Below are 18,927 nucleotides of genomic sequence, written 5' to 3'. Positions count from 1 at the left end.
CACAAAAAAGAAGCTTACAAGAAGTGGAAGACTGGACAAATGACCAGGGAAGAGTATAAAAATATTGCTCAGGCATGCAGCAGTGAAATCAGGAAGGCCAGATCACAGCTGGAGTTGCAGCTAGCAAGAGATGTTAAGAGTAACAAGAAGGGTTTCTTCAGGTATGTTAGCAACAAGAAGAAAGTCAAGGAAAGTGTGGGCCCCTTACCGAATGAGGGAGGCAACCTAGTGATAGAGGATGTGGAAAAAGCTAATGTACGCAATACTTTTTTTGCCTCTGTCTTCACGAACAAGGTAAGCACCCAGAGTACTGCACTGGGCAGCACAACATGGGGAGGAGCCCTCTGACCAGCCCTCTGTGGAGAAAGAAGTGGTTTGAGACTATTTAGAAAAGCTGGACGAGCACAAGCCCATGGGGCCGGATACGCTGCATCTGAGAGTGCTAAAGGAGTTGGTGGATGTGATTGCAGAGCCATTGGCCATTATCTTTGAAAACTCAGGGCGATTGGGGGAGGTCCCAGATGACTGGAAAAAGGCTAATGTAGTGCCCATCTTTAAAAAAGGAAGGAGGAGGATCTGGGGAACTACAGGCCAGTCGGCCTCACCGCAGTCCCTAGAAAAATCATGGAGCAGGTCCTCGAGGAATCAATTCTGAAACACTTAGAGGAGAGGAACAGTCAGCATGGATTCACCAAGGGCAAGTCATGCCTGACTAATCTAATCTAATCTTCTTTGACGAGATAACTTGCCCTGTGGATGAGGGGAAAGCAGTAGACGTGTTATTCCTTGACTTTAGCAAAGCTTTTGACACGGTCTCCCACAGTATTCTTGCCAGCAAGTTGAAGTATGGGCTGGATGAATGGACTATAAGGTGGATAGAAAGCTGGCTAGATTGTCGGGCTCAACAGGTAGTGATCAATGGCTCCATGTCTAATTGGCAGCCGGTATCAAGCGGAGTGCCCCAAGGGTAGGTCCTGGGGCCAGTTTTGTTCAGTATCTTCTTTAATGATCTGGAGGATGGCGTGGATTGCACCTTGGCAAGTTTGCAGATGACACTAAACTGGGAGGAGAGGTAGATATGCTGGAGGGCAGGGATAGGATACAGAGGGCCCTAGACAAATTGGAGGATTGGGCCAAAAGAAATCTGATGAGGCTCAACAAGGACAAGTGCAGAGTCCTGCACTTAGGACGGAAGAATCCCATGCACTGCTACAGACTAGGGAACGACTGGCTAGGCAGCAGTTCTGCAGAAAAGGACCTAGGTGTTAACAGGGGACGAGAAGCTGGATATGAGTCAACAGTGTGCCCTTGTTGCCAAGAAGGCCAATGGCATTTTGAGATGTATAAGAAGGGCATTGCAAGCAGATCGAGGGACGTGATTGTTCCCCTCTATTTGACGTTGGTGAGAACTCCTCTGGAGTACTGTGTCCAGTTTTGGGCCCCACGCTACAAGAAGGATATGAAAAAATTGGAAAGAGTCCAGTGGAGGGCAACAAAAATGATTAGGGGACTGGAACACATGACTTATGAGGAGAGGCTGAGGGAACTGGGATTGTTTAGTCTGCAGAAGAGAAGAATGAGGGGGGATTTGATAACTGCTTTCAACTACCTGAAAGGGGGTTCCAAAGAGGATGGATCTCGACTGTTCTCAGTGGTAGCAGATGACGGAACGAGGAGTAATGGTCTCAAGTTGTAGTGGGGGAGGTTTAGGTTGGATTTTAGGAAAACTTTTTCACTAGGAGGGTGGTGAAGCACTGGAATGTGTTACCTAGGGAGGTGGTGGAATCTCCTTCCTTAGAAGTTTAAGGTCAGGCTTGACAAAGCCCTGGCTGGGATGATTTAGTTGGGGATTGAACAGGGGGTTGGACTAGATGACCTCCTAAGGTCCCTTCCAACCCTGATATTCTATGATTCTATGATTATCAGCGCTTCAGCTCATTCTCCCAGCCAGCAAGATCCTGACCCCACAGTGGGACAAATGGGAAAGCACCACCTCCCATGGATTTTTGTGAAGTTTTGTTTTGTATTTTCAATTTTTTGTGTGTATTAATATTTCTGAGCTCTAGCCATGGCCCAACACAAGGGTTTTCTCTTCCCCTTTTTTCTCTCTCTCTCACCCGTCCCCACACTTAAAAAAACAGGTTGCCCCAAAGTGTGTGTAATGTATAAGGAATGTGATTAGCATGATTAGCATTATCTCAAAAAAAACAAAACAAAAAAAACCTCTCATGCTAATCATTATTTATACTGTGGTAACATCCAAAGACCTAATTGTGATTAATGTCCCATGTGCTAGGTGCAGTATAAAGACCTATTGAAAATACTGTCCCTTCTGTGATGTACTTAAAATATGGTAAGTAAAATACCAGATGAAAATTACAGCTACCCCTGATGTCATGTGAAGGATGAAGGGATGTAATGCTTAGGAGACATCTCCCTGGCATGGAGATCATGCCTTAGTAGACTGAGAAGCTTGAGCTCCAAAATAAGCTGACAGAGTTTTGGTCAGTCTAACTTACTTGCCAAGGGAGTTTATCTCGTTCTTTGAGAAAATAACAGATTTTTTAGACAAAGGAAACACAGTGGATCTAATTTACCTAGATTTCAGTAAGGCGTTTGATACCGTGCCACATGCGGAATTATTAGTTAAATTGAATAAGATGGGGATCAATAGGAAAATTGAAAGGTGGATAAGGAATTGGTTAAAGGGGAGACTACAACGGGTCCTACTGAAAGGTGAACTGTCAGGCTGGAGGGAGGTTACCAGTGGAGTTCCTCAAGGATCGGTTTTGGGACCAATCTTATTTAATCTTTTTATTACTAACCTCGGCACAAAAAGTGGGAGTGTGCTAATAAAGTTTGCGGATCATAGAATCATAGAATCATAAGGGACCTCAGGAGGTCATCTAGTCCAACCCCCTGCTCAAAGCAGGACCAATCCCCAACTAAATCATCCCAGCCATGGCTTTGTCAAGCCTGACTTTAAAAACCTCAAAGGAAGGAGATTCCACCACCTCCCTAGGTAACGCATTCCAGTGTTTCACCACCCTCCTAGTGAAAAATGATACAAAGCTGGAAGGTGTTGCCAATTTAGAGAAGGACAGGGATATCCTACAGGAGGATCTGGATGACCTTGTAAACTGGAGTAATAGTAATAGGATGAAATTTAATAGTGACAAGTGTGAGGTTATGCATTTAGGGATTAATGACAAGAATTTTAGTTATAAGCTGGGGACACATAGAATATCAGGGTTGGAAGGGACCTCAGGAGGTCATCTAGTCCAACCCCCTGCTCAAAGCAGGACCAATCCCCAATTAAATCATCCCAGCCAGGGCTTTGTCAAGCCTGACCTTAAAAACTTCTAAGGAAGGAGATTCTACCACCTCCCTAGGTAACGCATTCCAGTGTTTCACCACCCTCCTAGTGAAAAAGTTTTTCCTAATATCCAACCTAAACCTCCCCCACTGCAACTTGAGACCATTACTCCTTGTCCTGTCCTCTTCTACCACTGAGAATAGTCTAGAACCATCCTCTCTGGAACCACCTCTCAGGTAGTTGAAAGCAGCTATCAAATCCCCCCTCATTCTTCTCTTCTGCAGACTAAACAATCCCAGTTCCCTCAGCCTCTCCTCATAACTCATGTGTTCCAGACCCCTAATCATTTTTGTTGCCCTTCGCTGGACTCTCTCCAATTTATCCACATCCTTCTTGTAGTGTGGGGCCCAAAACTGGACACAGTACTCCAGATGAGGCCTCACCAATGTCGAATAGAGGGGAATGATCACGTCCCTCGATCTGCTCACTATGCCCCTACTTATACATCCCAAAATGCCATTGGCCTTCTTGGCAACAAGGGCACACTGCTGACTCATATCCAACTTCTCGTCCACTGTCACCCCTAGGTCCTTTTCTGCAGAACTGCTGCCTAGCCATTCGGTCCCTAGTCTGTAGCGGTGCATTGAGTTCTTCCGTCCTAAGTGCAGGACCCTGCACTTATCCTTATTGAACCTCATCAGATTTCTTTTGGCCCAATCCTCCAATTTTTCTAGATCCCTCTGTATCCTATCCTGCCCTCCAGCGTATCTACCTCTCCTCCCAGTTTAGTAGCATCCGCAAATTTGCTGAGAGTGCAATCCACACCATCCTCCAGATCATTTATGAAGATATTGAACAAAACCGGCCCCAGGACCGACCCCTGGGGCACTCCACTTGACACCGGCTGCCAACTAGACATGGAGCCATTGATCACTACCCGTTGAGCCCGACAATCTAGCCAACTTTCTACCCACCTTATAGTGCATTCATCCAGCCCATACTTCTTTAACTTGCTGACAAGAATACTGTGGGAGACCGTGTCAAAAGCTTTGCTAAAGTCAAGAAACAATACATCCACTGCTTTCGCTTCATCTACAGAACCAGTAATCTCATCATAGAAGGCGATTAGATTAATCAGGCATGACCGACCCTTGGTGAATCCATGCTGACTGTTCCTGATCACTTTCCTCTCATGTAAGTGCTTCAGGATTGATTCTTTGAGGACCTGCTCCATGATTTTTCCGGGGACTGAGGTGAAGCTGACTGGCCTGTAGTTCCCAGGATCCTCCTTCTTCCCTTTTTTAAAGATTGGCACTACATTAGCCTTTTTCCAGTCATCTGGGACTTCCCCCGTTCGCCATGAGTTTTCAAAGATAATGGCCAATGGTTCTGCAATCACAGCCGCCAATTCCTTTAGCATTCTTCAATGCAACTCGTCCGGCCCCATGGACTTGTGCACGTCCAGCTTTTCTAAATAGTCCCTAACCACCTCTTTCTCCACAGAGGGCTGGCCATCTACTCCCCATGTTGTGATGCCCAGCGCAGCAGTCTGGGAGCTGTCCTTGTTAGTGAAGACAGAGGCAAAAAAAGCATTGAGCATATTAGCTTTTTCCACATCCTCTGTCACTAGGTTGCCTCCCTCATTCAGTAAGGGGCCCACACTTTCCTTGGCTTTCTTCTTGTTGCCAACATACCTGAAGAAACCCTTCAAACATCAATTAGAAGTAACGGAGGAGGAGAAGGATCTTGGAGTATTGGTTGATCATAGGATGACTATGAGCCGCCAATGTGATATGGCCGTGAAAAAAGCTAATGCGGTCTTGGGATGCATCAGGAGAAGTATTTCCAGTAGGGATAAGAAGGTTTTAGTACCATTATACAAGGCACTGGTGAGACCTCACCTGGAATACTGTGTGCAGTTCTGGCTCCCATGTTTAAGAAGGATGAATTCAAACTGGAACAGGTACAGAGAAGGGCTACTAGGATGATCCGAGGAATGGAAAACTTGTCTTATGAAAGGAGACTCAAGGAGCTTGGCTTGTTTAGCCTAACTAAAAGAAGGTTGAGGGGAGATATGATTGCTCTCTATAAATATATCAGAGGGATAAATACCGGAGAGGGAGAGGAATTATTTAAGCTCAGTACCAATGTGGACACAAGAACAAATGGTTATAAACTGGCCACAAGGAAATTTAGACTAGAAATTAGACGAAGGTTTTGAACCATCAGAGGAGTGAAGTTTTGGAACAGCCTTCCAAGGGAAGCACTGGGGGCAAAAGATCTATCTGGCTTTAAGATTAAACTCGATAAGTTTATGGAGGAGATGCTATGATGGGATAACATGGTTTTGGTAATTAAATATTCATGGTAAATAGGCCCAATGGCCTGTGATGGGATATTAGATGGGGTGGGATCTGAGTTCTTTCCTGGGTGTCTGGCTGATGAATCTTGCCCATATGCTCAGGGTTTAGCTGATCGCCATATTTGGGGTCGGGAAGGAATTTTCCTCCAGGGCAGATTGGAAGAGGCCCTGGAGGTTTTTCGCCTTGCTCTGTAGCATGGGGCAGGGGTCACTTGCTGGAGGATTCTCTGCTCCTTGAAGTCTTTAAACCATGATTTGAGGACTTCAGTAGCACAGACATAGGTGAGAGGTTTTTTGCGGGGGTGGTGGATGAAATTCTGTGGCCTGCGTTGTGCAGGAGGGCAGACTAGATGATCATAATGGTTCCTTCTGACCTAAATACCTGTGAATCTATGAATCTCTAAGAATTCATGCAATTTATTTCAATGAATTGGCTAGTATGAATGCATATGCATCTCTAAAAATAACAGTTCATTTTGAAATTAGCATATTTTCAATTAAGGCTCCTGCTGCCTATTACTAAACAAGAAACATGCACATTACCTGCTAATTGCACTGTCATGGTAAAATCCATAAACTAAACCGACAAATACAAGAATGGAGCTCCATATGAGCACAGTAGCTGTTTATGTGCAAGCTGTGAGTCGGGCTGGGAAATAGGCTGAAACTCCAGCAGGTCACATGTAAATTCAGAGCTAGAGAAAGTAAAAATTAGGGAGGCAGGCCTGGGTATCTAAACCAGGAGATTGGCAGAGCAGTGCTTAAGTTTTTGATCTTGTTTGTTGCCTTTTTAAAATTTCAGGGTGTTCTGAAAATTTACAGTTTGAAGTGTCTCATGATGAATCATTTGTGTCACTCTCCTCTTCCCGAATACTGTGAAGCTGGTCTGAAAATACTACTCACGCTGTCACAGTTGGGCTGACAATATATGTTGTCAGCGTGAACTGCAATGCAAAGCAGGGGACTAAGACACTGGCTGAAATGTATCCAGAGCGGGGTTCCAGTGCTGTGTTCTATTTAGAATTGAATTTGGTTTTGTAGTCCTATCACTTTTCTTACTCAAGCTATCCTAAAGCATTTGGGGTTAGACTGTGCCTTGAAAGTACCACTTGGTGCTGAAGTGGGGTGGAACCAGAACCATCCCCAGAAAAGAATCCCTGTGAGTGAGGGACTGTGCAACAGCTAGACCCCTCCAAAGAGTCTCAGCTGTTTCGGGGTGGGGTTGGAGGGTGGCTATGGCTCTACCTCGTCTCCACAACATATTCCAGGAATAGTCTCTTGTTTGTTTTAACGAATTTGCTTTGACTTTATCACTAATAGTAAGGAAGAATAAGTCCCTCCACTGCAAGAATTAATGGGTCACATTCTGTGTTATCCTGGAGGTTAGACCGGGGGTCTCAAACACATGGCCTGCATGCAGCCAGCCAAGCTCCCCGCGCCCCTTCCCTCCCGCGCCCCCTTCCGCCTACCCCGTGGTGCTGCGAACGCCCGGCCGCTCTCTGACGCGGTCGGAACCATGCCCCTGCGGCCCCCGGGGGTGGGCAGAGGGCTCCGTGCATTACTCTAGCTCCCAGGCACGGCCCCCCCGCCGTAGCTTCCGTTGGCCGGGAACGGGGAACCACGGCCAATGGGAGCTTCAGGGGGCCGTGCCTGGAGGAGCAGCAAGAGCAGCACATGGAGCCGTATGCCACCCACCCCACCCCAGGGACACGATTCCGGCCGCTTCCTGGAGCGGAGCAAAGCTGCACAGGGCCAGGGCAGGCAGGCAGGCAGCGAGCCTGCCCTGGCCCCTGTGTGCGCCGCTGCCACCCCAGAGCCGCTCTAGGTAAGCGGTGGCTCAGGGCTGGAGCCTGCACCCCGCACCCCAACTCCCTGCCCTGAGCCCCTGCCGCACCCCTCCTGCACCCCAACCCCCTGCCCAGAGCCACCTGCACCCCACACCCCAACTCCCTGCCCTGAGCCTCCTGCTGCACCCTGCACACCTCCTGCACCTCAACTCCCTGCTCTGAGCCCCTGCCGCACCCCTCCTGCACTCCAACCCCCTGCCCGGAGCCCCCTGCACTCCTCACCCCTCCTGAACCCCACACCCCAACTCCCTGCCCTGAGCCTCCTGCTGCACCCTGCACACCTCCTGCACTCCCTGCCCTGAGCCCACTGCCGCACCCTGCCCCCCGACCCCCTGCCGCACCCCACACCCCTACACCCTGCCCTGAGCCCCCTGCCATACCCTGCACACCTTCTGCACCTCAACTGCCTGCCCTTGGGGAAGGGAGTAGGAATGGGGGCAGGGAAGGGATGGGAAGAGGCAGGGCAGGGGAGGGGCCTCATGGAAGGGGTGGAGTGGGGGTGGGGGCAACAAGGGTAGGGTGTCAGTGATGCGGCCCTCGGGCCAATGCACTAGTCGTCATGTGGCCCTCATGGTCATTTGAGTTTGAGACCCCTGGGTTAGACTATATGATTGTAATGGTCTATTTTGGTCTTAAAAATCTTGAGACTCTATGGGTGGATTGCTTCAGCATTCACTTTTCATGAACATTTGAATGATCAAATTCACCCAGCATGAATGTTCTCCAAAAGCACATTCACAAAAAACAAATGTTCAATTCACACATGAGAGTATGTGCGCTGGAAGTGCTTGCAAAATTGACCAGTCAGTGAAGAAATCTCATGACAATGTCATGTGACTATCTGATCAGTTACAACTAAGCAATGCAGCTTGTATGCCAAATAGAGCAGACTCTTTGAGGTCAATCAATTTTAAAAATTAGAAAAATAATCTAATAACCAATTGGTGTCTGGGAATTGCAATCTGCTCTGGATATTCCACAAGCAGAGAAATTAAAGACAGATTTTTTTTAATAATGTCCATTAATTCTGGGTGTCTTGATTTCTGGTTGTCCAACTTGAGAAAGTTAGGGCCTGTGGGTTTTTTGAGGTGCAGAGCTTCTGTAGTTCCCACTGACTTCACCTGGAGTTGTGGGTGTGGGTGTTGAGCACCTCTAAAAATCAAACCATCAGAGTTTAAAGCTGGGTATCCGAAAACAGAGACAGGAAAATTAGTGGACACTTCTTTGAATATTTAGAACTAGAGTCACGGAATAAATTATTTGTTGCAAATTATTTGCTCAGCTCTAATGATGGTAACCTTCAAGATCTCTTCTGATTGCAAGTACGATTGAGACAGACAGTGACAGCACCAAGAAACTTGTCTTTGAAAGGTTAATCTGTTTCCTAAGTAAGAAACCTCATTAGCAAAGAGCTGTCATTCTAAATCCCTAGCTCATACCTATGCTAGAGGAAGTTGCCAAGTGGCACATGGTCTTTTAGTCATTAATCACCTTTCAGCCAACCGCCTTCCATCACTTGCACTGTTCTGAGTTCTTGCGTAAGCCTTATTAATAACTAATGTCTGTTGTCAAGCATTGCTATTTTAAATCTTGATCTCTGAACCCTAATTTATTGGCTGTCCAATTTAACTTCAATAGATTTAGACTGAAGCCTGATATTTGATCTACCTAGGCAAATATTCATTACTGCATTGCAAAGTTGAAAAAAAATTATATTGAAAGCCACGTAATTAAACTGTATTACACAGTAGAGAAATGTTCATGACCCTCTGACAGTTCAGTTGGAGTGGAATAATTTAAATAACATGAAGGAAAACAAACAAATTTGAGTTAGGATTACTTGTGAGGCTTAGTAGACAGTCAGTTTAACTGTTTCAGAGCAGCCATTGTCACTATAGAATGGCAAACTTCTGGACTGATCAAAAATCATATACTGTTTTAATAAATCTATTCTTCATATTGAAATTGGTAACATGGTTGGATTAAAAGAAGGGCAAAATACTGTTGAAGCTATTCACCCTAAATATCATTAAATCAAGCTACTGTGTACTTGTTGGCAAGATTTTTCTGCTTAGAAAGCCTACTGGAAAATCTTGCCTTGAACTCTAGTTGGCAAGTCGCATCTAAAATGCGATGATTTATTGGCAGAATGTCTCGAGTGCATCAGGCTTCTGTAGAGCAGCAAATGTTTTACCTTTTGGTCTTTTCCTGCAAGTTTAAGCAAGGTTTAAACTTTCATGTCATCACAACAGAATGGCTTTGAGCTCTTAATGCCCCTCTGTTATTTTGGTCAATTTTAGGGCCTGATCCAATGTCCATGGAAGTTGTTTGAAAGACTTCTATTGAATTCTATTAATGGTGGGTTGGGTCCTTAATACTTCTATAGCTTTTTTTTTCTTCAAAGCACATAATCAAAGTAAAGAAGTAATTTTGTCTTCTAAAACTGTAATCTATCCCTGATAGGTCACTCAGGAGACCTCAGTTGCTCAGATATAAGTATCTAAGATAATGTATTAACCTTTATTAATTGATTCACTGTGTTGTTCGTGGTTCCTTTTAGTAGTATTGTAATATGTAGTGAGCTTGTCAGAAATTCAGTCATTCATTTGAACAAGTGTGGAAAGGTACAGCCATAAAATATTTGAATTGTCCCCATGTAGAGAAATACTTATTTATGCTTATCGCTTACTAATACTTGATAGGTTTGTCACATTGAGTGTGGGTTGTTGGTTTTTTATATGGACATGCTAGACATTTTCAAATAAAAATGGAAGAGAGAATGAGAGGCACTGAATGTTGTTTATTTCAGATGCAGAAATAAATACAGAAGGGCCAGACTGTGGACTCCTTACTCATTCTGATGAAAAGGTTCTTACGTAAGTGTTTCCATTGACTTCAGTGGAGCTACTTGTATGAGTAACTGCTCACTAATGTTAGTAAAGAGCTTTACAATCTGTTTTTAAGAATGATCACCTCTCTGAATTTCCCCAGCAGGCAAAACCCTCCTTCCCATCTCTGGGCACACAATATTTTATGCTTCCCTGTTTTCTTATAGCTTGAATGCAAATTTGATATTAACACTGATGCCCACATGCTCATCTTATGATGAACTTCTCTTAGTATTCTTCTTCCTTTCATTACTACTATGCTGTTAAGGAGAACACAGGAACTCACTGTATGGAGCACTTTGATTGCTCTTATCAGCCAGTAGGCTGAATATCAGACCTAGTCTTTGGAGTCTGAGAGTCAGGAGCGTGGAGGTCTTTAGTGTCATGCTGGACAGCCATTTGGTTACCTCAGGAGAATGGGGGTTATCTTTATACCACTTAGGGAGAGGAGAGGATGAGATATTTCCATTCCTGGATTCCCATGCCATGTAAGGTACTCACAATGGCTTTTGTGTCCATATTATCTCCCCTTCTGCGTCTCCCCCTATGTTTTTTTTTGGGGGGGGGGCTTTTATTTGTCCTGCCATAAGCATGTGTTGTGTTGGGTAGCTAGTAAGGTAGAGCTGGACGTACAGATGGCTCATTCTCAATCCAAGTCTTGGTTATACAGGCAAGGTTAGTGCTGTATCTCATGTCAAATTGTAAGGAATGTTAAAACAAGTTTGTATTAATCAGTGAAAGCTTATACATTTGGATGCATAAACAGGGCAGTCTTGAGTAGGAGCAGAGAGGTTATTTACCTCTGTACTTGGCACTGGTGCGACAGTTTGTGGAATACCGGGTTCAGTTTTGGAGTCCACAATTCAAGAGGGATCTTGATAAATTGGAGGGACTTAAGAGGAAATCCACAAGAATGATTAAAGGATTAAAAAACATGTCTTATAGTGATAGACTCAAGGAGGTCAATCTGTTTAGCTTAACAAAGAGAAGGTTAAGGGGTGACTTTATACTCTATACATAACTACATGGGGAATAGATATTTGATATATGGGCTCTTCAGTCTAGCAGAAAAAGGTATAACACAATCCAATGGCTGGAAGCCGAAGTTAGACAAATTCAGACTGGAAGTAACGCATACATTTGTAAGAGTGAGGGTAATGAAAGCATTGGAACAATTTACCAAGGATCATAGTGGATTCTCCATCATTGGCAATTTGTAAGTCCAGATTGGATGTTTTTACAAAAGATCTGCTCTAGGAATTATTTTGGGAATGTTCTCTGGCCTGTGCTATACAGGAGGTCAGACTAGATGATCACAGTGGTCCCTTCTGGCCTTGGAATGTATTAATCTATCATGACCGCATAAGCAAAGTAGCATAAAACACACAACGTACCAAACTCGTGATAAAGCAGCTAACCACAAAGGTGAGGTCCTTTGCTGTTCTGCGCTAAGTGGAATGAATACTTGGATCTGTACTCCCAAGATTTCTCAGCATGTGGTCCTTCAGAGGTGGTAAGTTCTGCATTATCCATTTCTCTAGTATGCATGCATTGTGCTTGGAATAAAGGAGAAGACTCATCGGGCTGTCTGCTTAGGGATTTTAGAACACCAAGGGCCAAATTCTGCCTTCAGCCTTTGAAGCCTTTAAATGCCAGTGGCTTTACTGGAATTACAAAGGTACAACTGGGGGAAGCAGTGGCCTCCAAATGCCCACTTAATATTTCAGCCACGGCACATCTTTGTATCACTTCTGCATGTCCCTGCCAAGCCACATGAACGGAAACATGTCAGAATAATTGTGAATAGGTACAGTGACCTGAAAAACCATCAGTATTTCCATATATACAGCAACAATAGGGAGAGTTAGGCTTACGCGTTGTCTACTTTCTTCAGAAGCTGTATTATTATAGGATCATCTGTTCTTATATAGCTTTGGTAGGCAGAGACCGATTGTTGTAAGAATGTCCCTTTTAAACCTTGAAGATTTGGCAACAATATCCATGAGTTGCCAATGGTCATCGTAGACCAACTGCGCACTAATCCTATGTTATTGTACCTCATCTGGTATTTATGCACTGCTTTGATGATGGTTAAAAAAATAAGTATTGGAGCATACTTTACTGCCTCTACTTTGGGAAAGTACTTTGGAATTCCAGCATTCCCCATAAAGAAGTTGTGAAAAAGGGGCTTGTCTGGCCCTGGTGGTTTATTTTTACTGCTCAGCTAAATGATTCTATGACTAGAAATGTCAGCGCACATAGAGAGAACTGAATTGCTTTCTTCCTTCCCGCCTTATAAACAAATGTCCCTTTTCTACAGCCTCTGCTCCCGCTTAAAATTCTCACTCTTGTTACTACTGGTGCAACTCCACTGGGGGTAGCAAGGCTGGGAGGTCTAGTGTAGGCTGGCACTCAGCATTTTAATACCATGTTGTCTAGCCCTTGCATTTTTAATGAGCCCATGCAAAGATTGAGGAAATTGAATGTTTTGGTATTTAAAATATGCTTCCCATGCCATGGAAGCTTCTCCTCTCCATACTTACACACACAACATGGGACTGAGTCACTTTGGGGTCCCAATGGTTACTTCCCTTCATCATCTGGATGCAGCACAGAAGCCCCAGGGACCTGGCCATTAGGAAGCAGAGTAGCAGCAGCTTGCAGAGGACTGTGGGAGTCTTGATATCAGCACTGCCAATTATCCTAGTTTTCATTTGGACTTTTAGTCAGAAAAATGTAAAACCATAGCCCATACTTATATATAATAAGAGAAAAATTTCACCCCCGTCAATGGATCTTTTGAGACCCCTATTTCACTCCACATAGTGCATACTGCCGCAAGTTTAACCTTCTCACCCTCACTGTCAATTCTGCCTCAGGATACATCACAGACCTTGCATAACATTTTCTCAAGTGCTGAAGTCCCATTGTCAAAAGTAACTTCGGCACTCTGAGGAGCCTTAGGCATGGCATTCACTTTTTTCTAATGATACAACTATTGGGAGTATGTGGGGGTTTTTTTATACACATACAGTAATGCCAATACAACCCTTAGTGTGGGTGCAGTTAGGCCAGTATAAAAGTGCCTCATGTGGGTATAGATGATTCTCATCCCTTACAGGAATAAACTATACTGGTATAATCTCATTTACAGCTGTTTAATTGTGTTTAAACTCAGGAGCTGGGGGGGAGCACTGTTGTAGTTTGAGTATAGTTCACATGCTACAACTTCTGTGGATAGACAAGCCCTAAATCTCACAGGCTTTCAGTGAAACTTGGGCTCCTACGAGCTTACATTACTTTGGAAAATGAACTTAAGCTCCTAAAGCACTTTGAAAGTTTGATGCCTTGTCTCTTACCACCCATCTCCCACCCCCCCCCCACCCCCAAACAAACCATTTCTACCAACCCTACTCACATGCATCCCCCCTGCACCCACACCGTGGTACTCCATTTCTCTCTCATGCTTCCATGTCCATGCAATTTTCCCATGCCACACCCCATGCCTGGAACATCCTCCGAATCCACATGAATTAAACCACCACATTCCTCTTATTTAAAACATATATAGGAGCTGTCACGGAGCCACAGGATTTGGTCTATGTCCCAACCTATAACTAGTCCCTTGGGAGTGGCCCCTTTTACTGTGCTGAACCCCAAGAGTTCACATAGTTCACAGGGGCAGGCCCATGGCATCCAAGACTTGGAGACTGGGCTTTCAGGCATCAACAATCCCTGACTCTTTCTGTGGTTCCCTGCAGCGAATCCAGCCAAGCCAAACTCCTGCAGGAGGCTTCTGGTGTAACCCTTCAGGGCACAATGCTCTCAGTGAGTATTTGCAGCAACAGAAGGCAACATTTTCAAACCAAAGTAACAATCACTTAGTCAACTGGCATACAGAATCCGAAAGTCCTAGGACTAGTGAAGAGAGACAATGGTTAAGTCATAGTCTGTCTTGGCCAAACCAGTGCAGTAAGCCAGCCAAGTTGTTATGGACTCCATTACTGGCTCCATCTCCCTCTCTTTGTCCTTAGCCTGGGTGAGAGCTGTTGAATCCCTCCAAAGGGCAGCCCTTATTCCAGCCACCTGACACCTTTTGCCCCCCTCTGTCGTCCTGCCGGGGTTTCCTGCTCTTAGGTGTGGATTGTTCATTCATTCTCATTGTCTTTCCAGATTCTCTGTTGGTATAGGTTGATTTCATCCAGTTCTTTAACAACCCATTCGTTCCACCCAGGTAGCTAGGTGACGCACGTTTCATGTCTCCTGCGCTGTTGCAGAAGCCGTGTTAACCATTTTATACCCACTAGGTAGCAATGCCTACTATGTTATAGAGGTAAGCTGAGGCACATATAGGCTTCATAAAAACAGTACAAAAAATTCTCACTTTATCACAAGAGCTCATTGCTTGGACAGTCAAAAAGAGGTTGCTGAGTCACTTTAAAAAATCGAAGCTAACTCTTTCATCTGAGTTTCCCAGAGTGTCCTGGCTTCTATTGCATTACAGGCTCCAATATTGCAACGCTCTTGACCCAGATAGACCCCTGTGCCCATGTGGAGCCTCAGAGAAGCCCATAGGATGCTCACTAAGTGCAATCATTTCCAGGATTGGGGCCTCTTTAGGGCAGAGACTGTCCTGAGAGCATTATTGGCATTAAACAAAAATAGTAATTTTGCATTTATTTCCACCTGCTAATAGTTTGTTTAGCCTTGTCTCTTTCCAGAACCCTTTTTTGTTATTTGGTGTTCAAGCTTTTCAACATTTCTGTTGCCTCTTTCAGAAAGCCCTCTGAGTCACATTGTTTGACTGCCGCTCTGTAAATAATGTTTCAATTGATTAACATTTTAAAGCCTTCATACCTTAGTACAGTTGCTAAAATTAGCAAAGCAGGGCTTAGAATCTGTAAAGAGTATGATTATGGCTTAAAGTGAACAATGTAATGGTATTTTCAAAGTTAAAGGTTCTGTAAACTGTTCTCTTTTTTTATTGGGGGGGAACTCAAATACATCAGATTTCCATTAATTAGTCACTAATTTACAAGGGCATGGTGCTGTGAGACTTACGGATGAAAAGCCTGTATAAGAGGCCATTATTGTTATTACATTTATTCAAAAATAGTTAATACAACATCCTGTAGTTTAATACTGAATAATTTCATTAGCCATAATCCTGATTTAAAACAGTGTAAACAAAAGCACCAATTTAAGTGCTTTTAGAGTTCTTTTTATAGACCTGGTTGAAAAACTGGAGTTTTTTATAGTGAAATTTTTCAGTTGAGTTCAAATGGAACATTTTTCATTTTGATTCATTTTTAGAAAATTATTCAAAATTTCAGATGTTTGTTTATTCCCTGTCTTCATTTTTCTCCTTTTTTGTCACCAAATGCAATAGAATGAATGATGACATGAGGGAGGAAGTCCTGAGCTTCTGAAAAGTTACAGTGGCAAAGTTATACTGTTTCATATTTCCTTTTGTCACTCTGTTTTCAAAACTGGAGAGGCTTTGAAAAGTTAGAATGCCAAAAGCAAGGGTGGTGGGGAGAGAGAAAAGTACCACACAAAAACCAAACACTCGATTCTGGGCATAATTTATTTTGTTATAGCAAAAAGATAGTTTGGGAAAACAAAAATTAGAAATTTTTGAAAAAAAAAATAGTTGTCAAAAGCAATGAAAAACAAACATTTCCATTGGAAGCATTATTAAATTTTTTGTTTCATTTAGAATTTTCAAAAAATAAAGTTGAAAATAACATTTACCCATGGATATTTCTTTTAAAATTCCAACTAGCTTTATCATTTTGATAAGCTATTTGCCACCAATAATTACCAAGAAGGCCTTATTATTCTGCAAGATAATGCAAGCTTTTCAAACACTTAACTAGTCTTGCTGGGACTCAAATCTCAATTTACAGGCACAGCTGGACTTGTTATTCCAGCTACTGGATGAAACTGTACTGAGGAAGTGCCTATACACATTGCTGCAAATCAGCAAACAATTGAAACAGACTGAGTGGCAGTCATTGGAAGCATTCAGAGCATAGAGGTTCTATCAGTTCTCATTCCATGCTGAGCTCATCAGGAAAGTAGCAGGATGGAGCAATGTACCCTGGAAGGAAAGTGGAAAGATCATTCAATGGGCATATAAACACGGTTTTTCAAACCGAAGGCCCACTTTAATATTTAGCATTAATAATGACACTTCTAGCAGCAGTGATAAATGAAATGAAAAGGTCCTTGTGCACATCCTTGCAAAACCTAACTTCTTGCAAACAATTGACTTCACTAGGACTACTCAGATGAGTGAATGTGTATAGGGTTGAGCCCTTACATCTAAAGGAATGCGCAACAAAATATGTTCAGTCATGATCTTTGAAAATACAGTGATAAATAAAGGATCATTACAGCTGCACACCTGCAGAACTATGGCAACCAACAACAATGTCATTCTTTGTATGCCCAAATATGCAAGTGCAATGTGTTACCCACACTGAAGCAACCTGCTTGAAAATGAGACACATCCTCAGCTGCTATAAATCAACTTTAGTAGCGCTACCCTGAATGACACCAGAGGATCTAGCCAGTGTGTGTATTCTTTATATGTCACCAAGTTACTTCCTCCTTTTAAAATTTCTTCTTAAAAGCCTTCCATTTCTTATTAGCCTATGATCGATCCTCTGTGGAGGATCCAGAAGTGTTTTAAAGCTGCTACAGGATATAAAATACAATGAGCCAGCTTCTTGGCTGCTGCAGATAGGCATATTTCTAACTCCCCTAAAGCTTCCTTGATTTACTCTAGCGGAGAACCTGGCTAGTGTGTTGTGTAATGGACCTTCATATTCTTGAACTTTGAGGGAGGAGTTCTGGAATCAGATCTAAATGTGCATGGATTTTATTTTGACTTACAATGATATTTCTTCCTCTTGGAAAAATCATTTTAAAATCCCTAATGATTTATCTCTGAGTCGTCTAGGGTTCTAATTCTTTTTTGGGGGGAAGTACCACTTTTTTCTTATTCTGGGAGTTTTCAAAGTAGAGATTAGGATTGCTAGAGAGAGATTGCTTCTATATTGCTCTTAATTGTAGTGCATATATTGTTAAATGACAGCTACATATTAATGTGGTTTCTCACTTTCTATAGCACTGAAGTGTCTGGAGCTCTGAATGCCATAAATATTTCATTGATAAATGCAAGGCGCAATGCTGTCCCATCCATATTTATATAGCATCTCACCCACAGAACTCATCCCAAAGGACTTTGAAGAACAAATTAGCACACAAATATTGTGACAATAAATCTTAATACAGCTCATAAAACCAGGGGTTCTTATTGCCAGTTCAAAGCCTCTGTCAAACAAATACATCTTTCATTTTAATTTTAAAAAAGAAAGGGAATGTTCTTTCCTCTTCTTCAAAGGCAGAGTGCCAGAGCTTACAGATGAACTGGTCTGTTCCATTCCTGGGGCTGAATCCACCAAAGGGAAAAAGCACACGTTTGTTTTGTTTTGGGGTGTATGTCCTGACTTAAAAAATGAAACAGTTTGTAGAATGAACCCTTTTGCCTTTCTAAAAAATTCAACTTGAAGTAATATCTAGCTCTTGCTTTTCACCAGTAGATCTCCAAGCACTTCACAAGGGAAGATCAGTATAGTCCCCCCCACCCACGTTTTACAGATGGAGAAACAGAAGCACAGAGAGGTGAAGTGACTTGCCCAAGGTCACCCAGCAGGCCTGGGGCAGAAATGGGCATGGAACTCAGGTCTTCTGAGTCCAGTCCTGTGCTCTAGCTAGGTGGCCACAGCTATAGGAGTTGTGGGAGTGGAGGGGTGCTTTCTTCTCTTTCTCCTGGTAGATGGAAGGAACATTCTTCCTTGCTCTCATCCCAACACCGTTCCCTGCCCTGCAGCCCTCTGTGTCTCTTGTTTATGTGAATTGTGCTCAGTGTCTCACCTAATCTCTCCTGAGCATTTCTTTGAATTCCTTTAATTCTGACTGCATATAAGGAGGATGCTGTGTTTAGAGCACTCTATTACCCACTGCTGCAGAGCTTCCATACAGGGTTCAGTGGAACAGGGGCTGTAGCAAAAGGGAGAAAAAGTGACAGACCTTCAGAGGACAGTGGGAAGAGAAAATAGAGCAGTGTTCATTGGGCAGGGGACAGTGGACCACTCCATTGATTTCAGTAGAGCTGCAGCAGTTTACATCTGCAGAGAATTTGGCCCTATAGTTCCTAAAATGCTTCAGAATGAAAATCACTGTATAAATATCAAATAATATTAAGTCTGATCCAGCATGTTTAGTTTGGATTTTCCCTCATGGGTAAAACTAAGAGTGTATTTGAAGGGGGTTGCTAAAATTGTCTTACCAGATGTTTAAAATGGTGGTTCTCAACCTTTTCCATACTTGGACCTCTTTCCCCACATGGGGAACCCTTTCCCATGTAGCCAGGATGTCTCTCCCATGTAGCTATGAGTATTTTTCTGCCCTCCCCCCCCGAACATCTCTTAGAGTATGTCTACA

At 43.5% G+C, this 18,927-nt stretch overlaps 1 protein-coding gene across 2 annotated transcripts in view; it reads left to right on the top strand.

Moving 5' to 3' along the window:
• STAC (SH3 and cysteine rich domain) overlaps positions 1-18,927 on the top strand; it is a 196,011-nt gene that overhangs the window by 9,905 nt on the left and 167,179 nt on the right. For both annotated transcript variants that reach the window (XM_043540672.1, XM_007057225.4), the window contains exon 2: positions 10,335-10,401. The gene's annotated coding sequence lies outside the window, so the exon portion shown is untranslated. The remainder of the gene's footprint in view (positions 1-10,334; positions 10,402-18,927) is intronic.

This window comes from Chelonia mydas, chromosome 2 (assembly GCF_015237465.2).
Source record: "Chelonia mydas isolate rCheMyd1 chromosome 2, rCheMyd1.pri.v2, whole genome shotgun sequence".
Taxonomy (NCBI): Eukaryota; Metazoa; Chordata; order Testudines; family Cheloniidae; genus Chelonia; species Chelonia mydas.
This window is presented reverse-complemented; position numbering and strand designations above follow the sequence as displayed.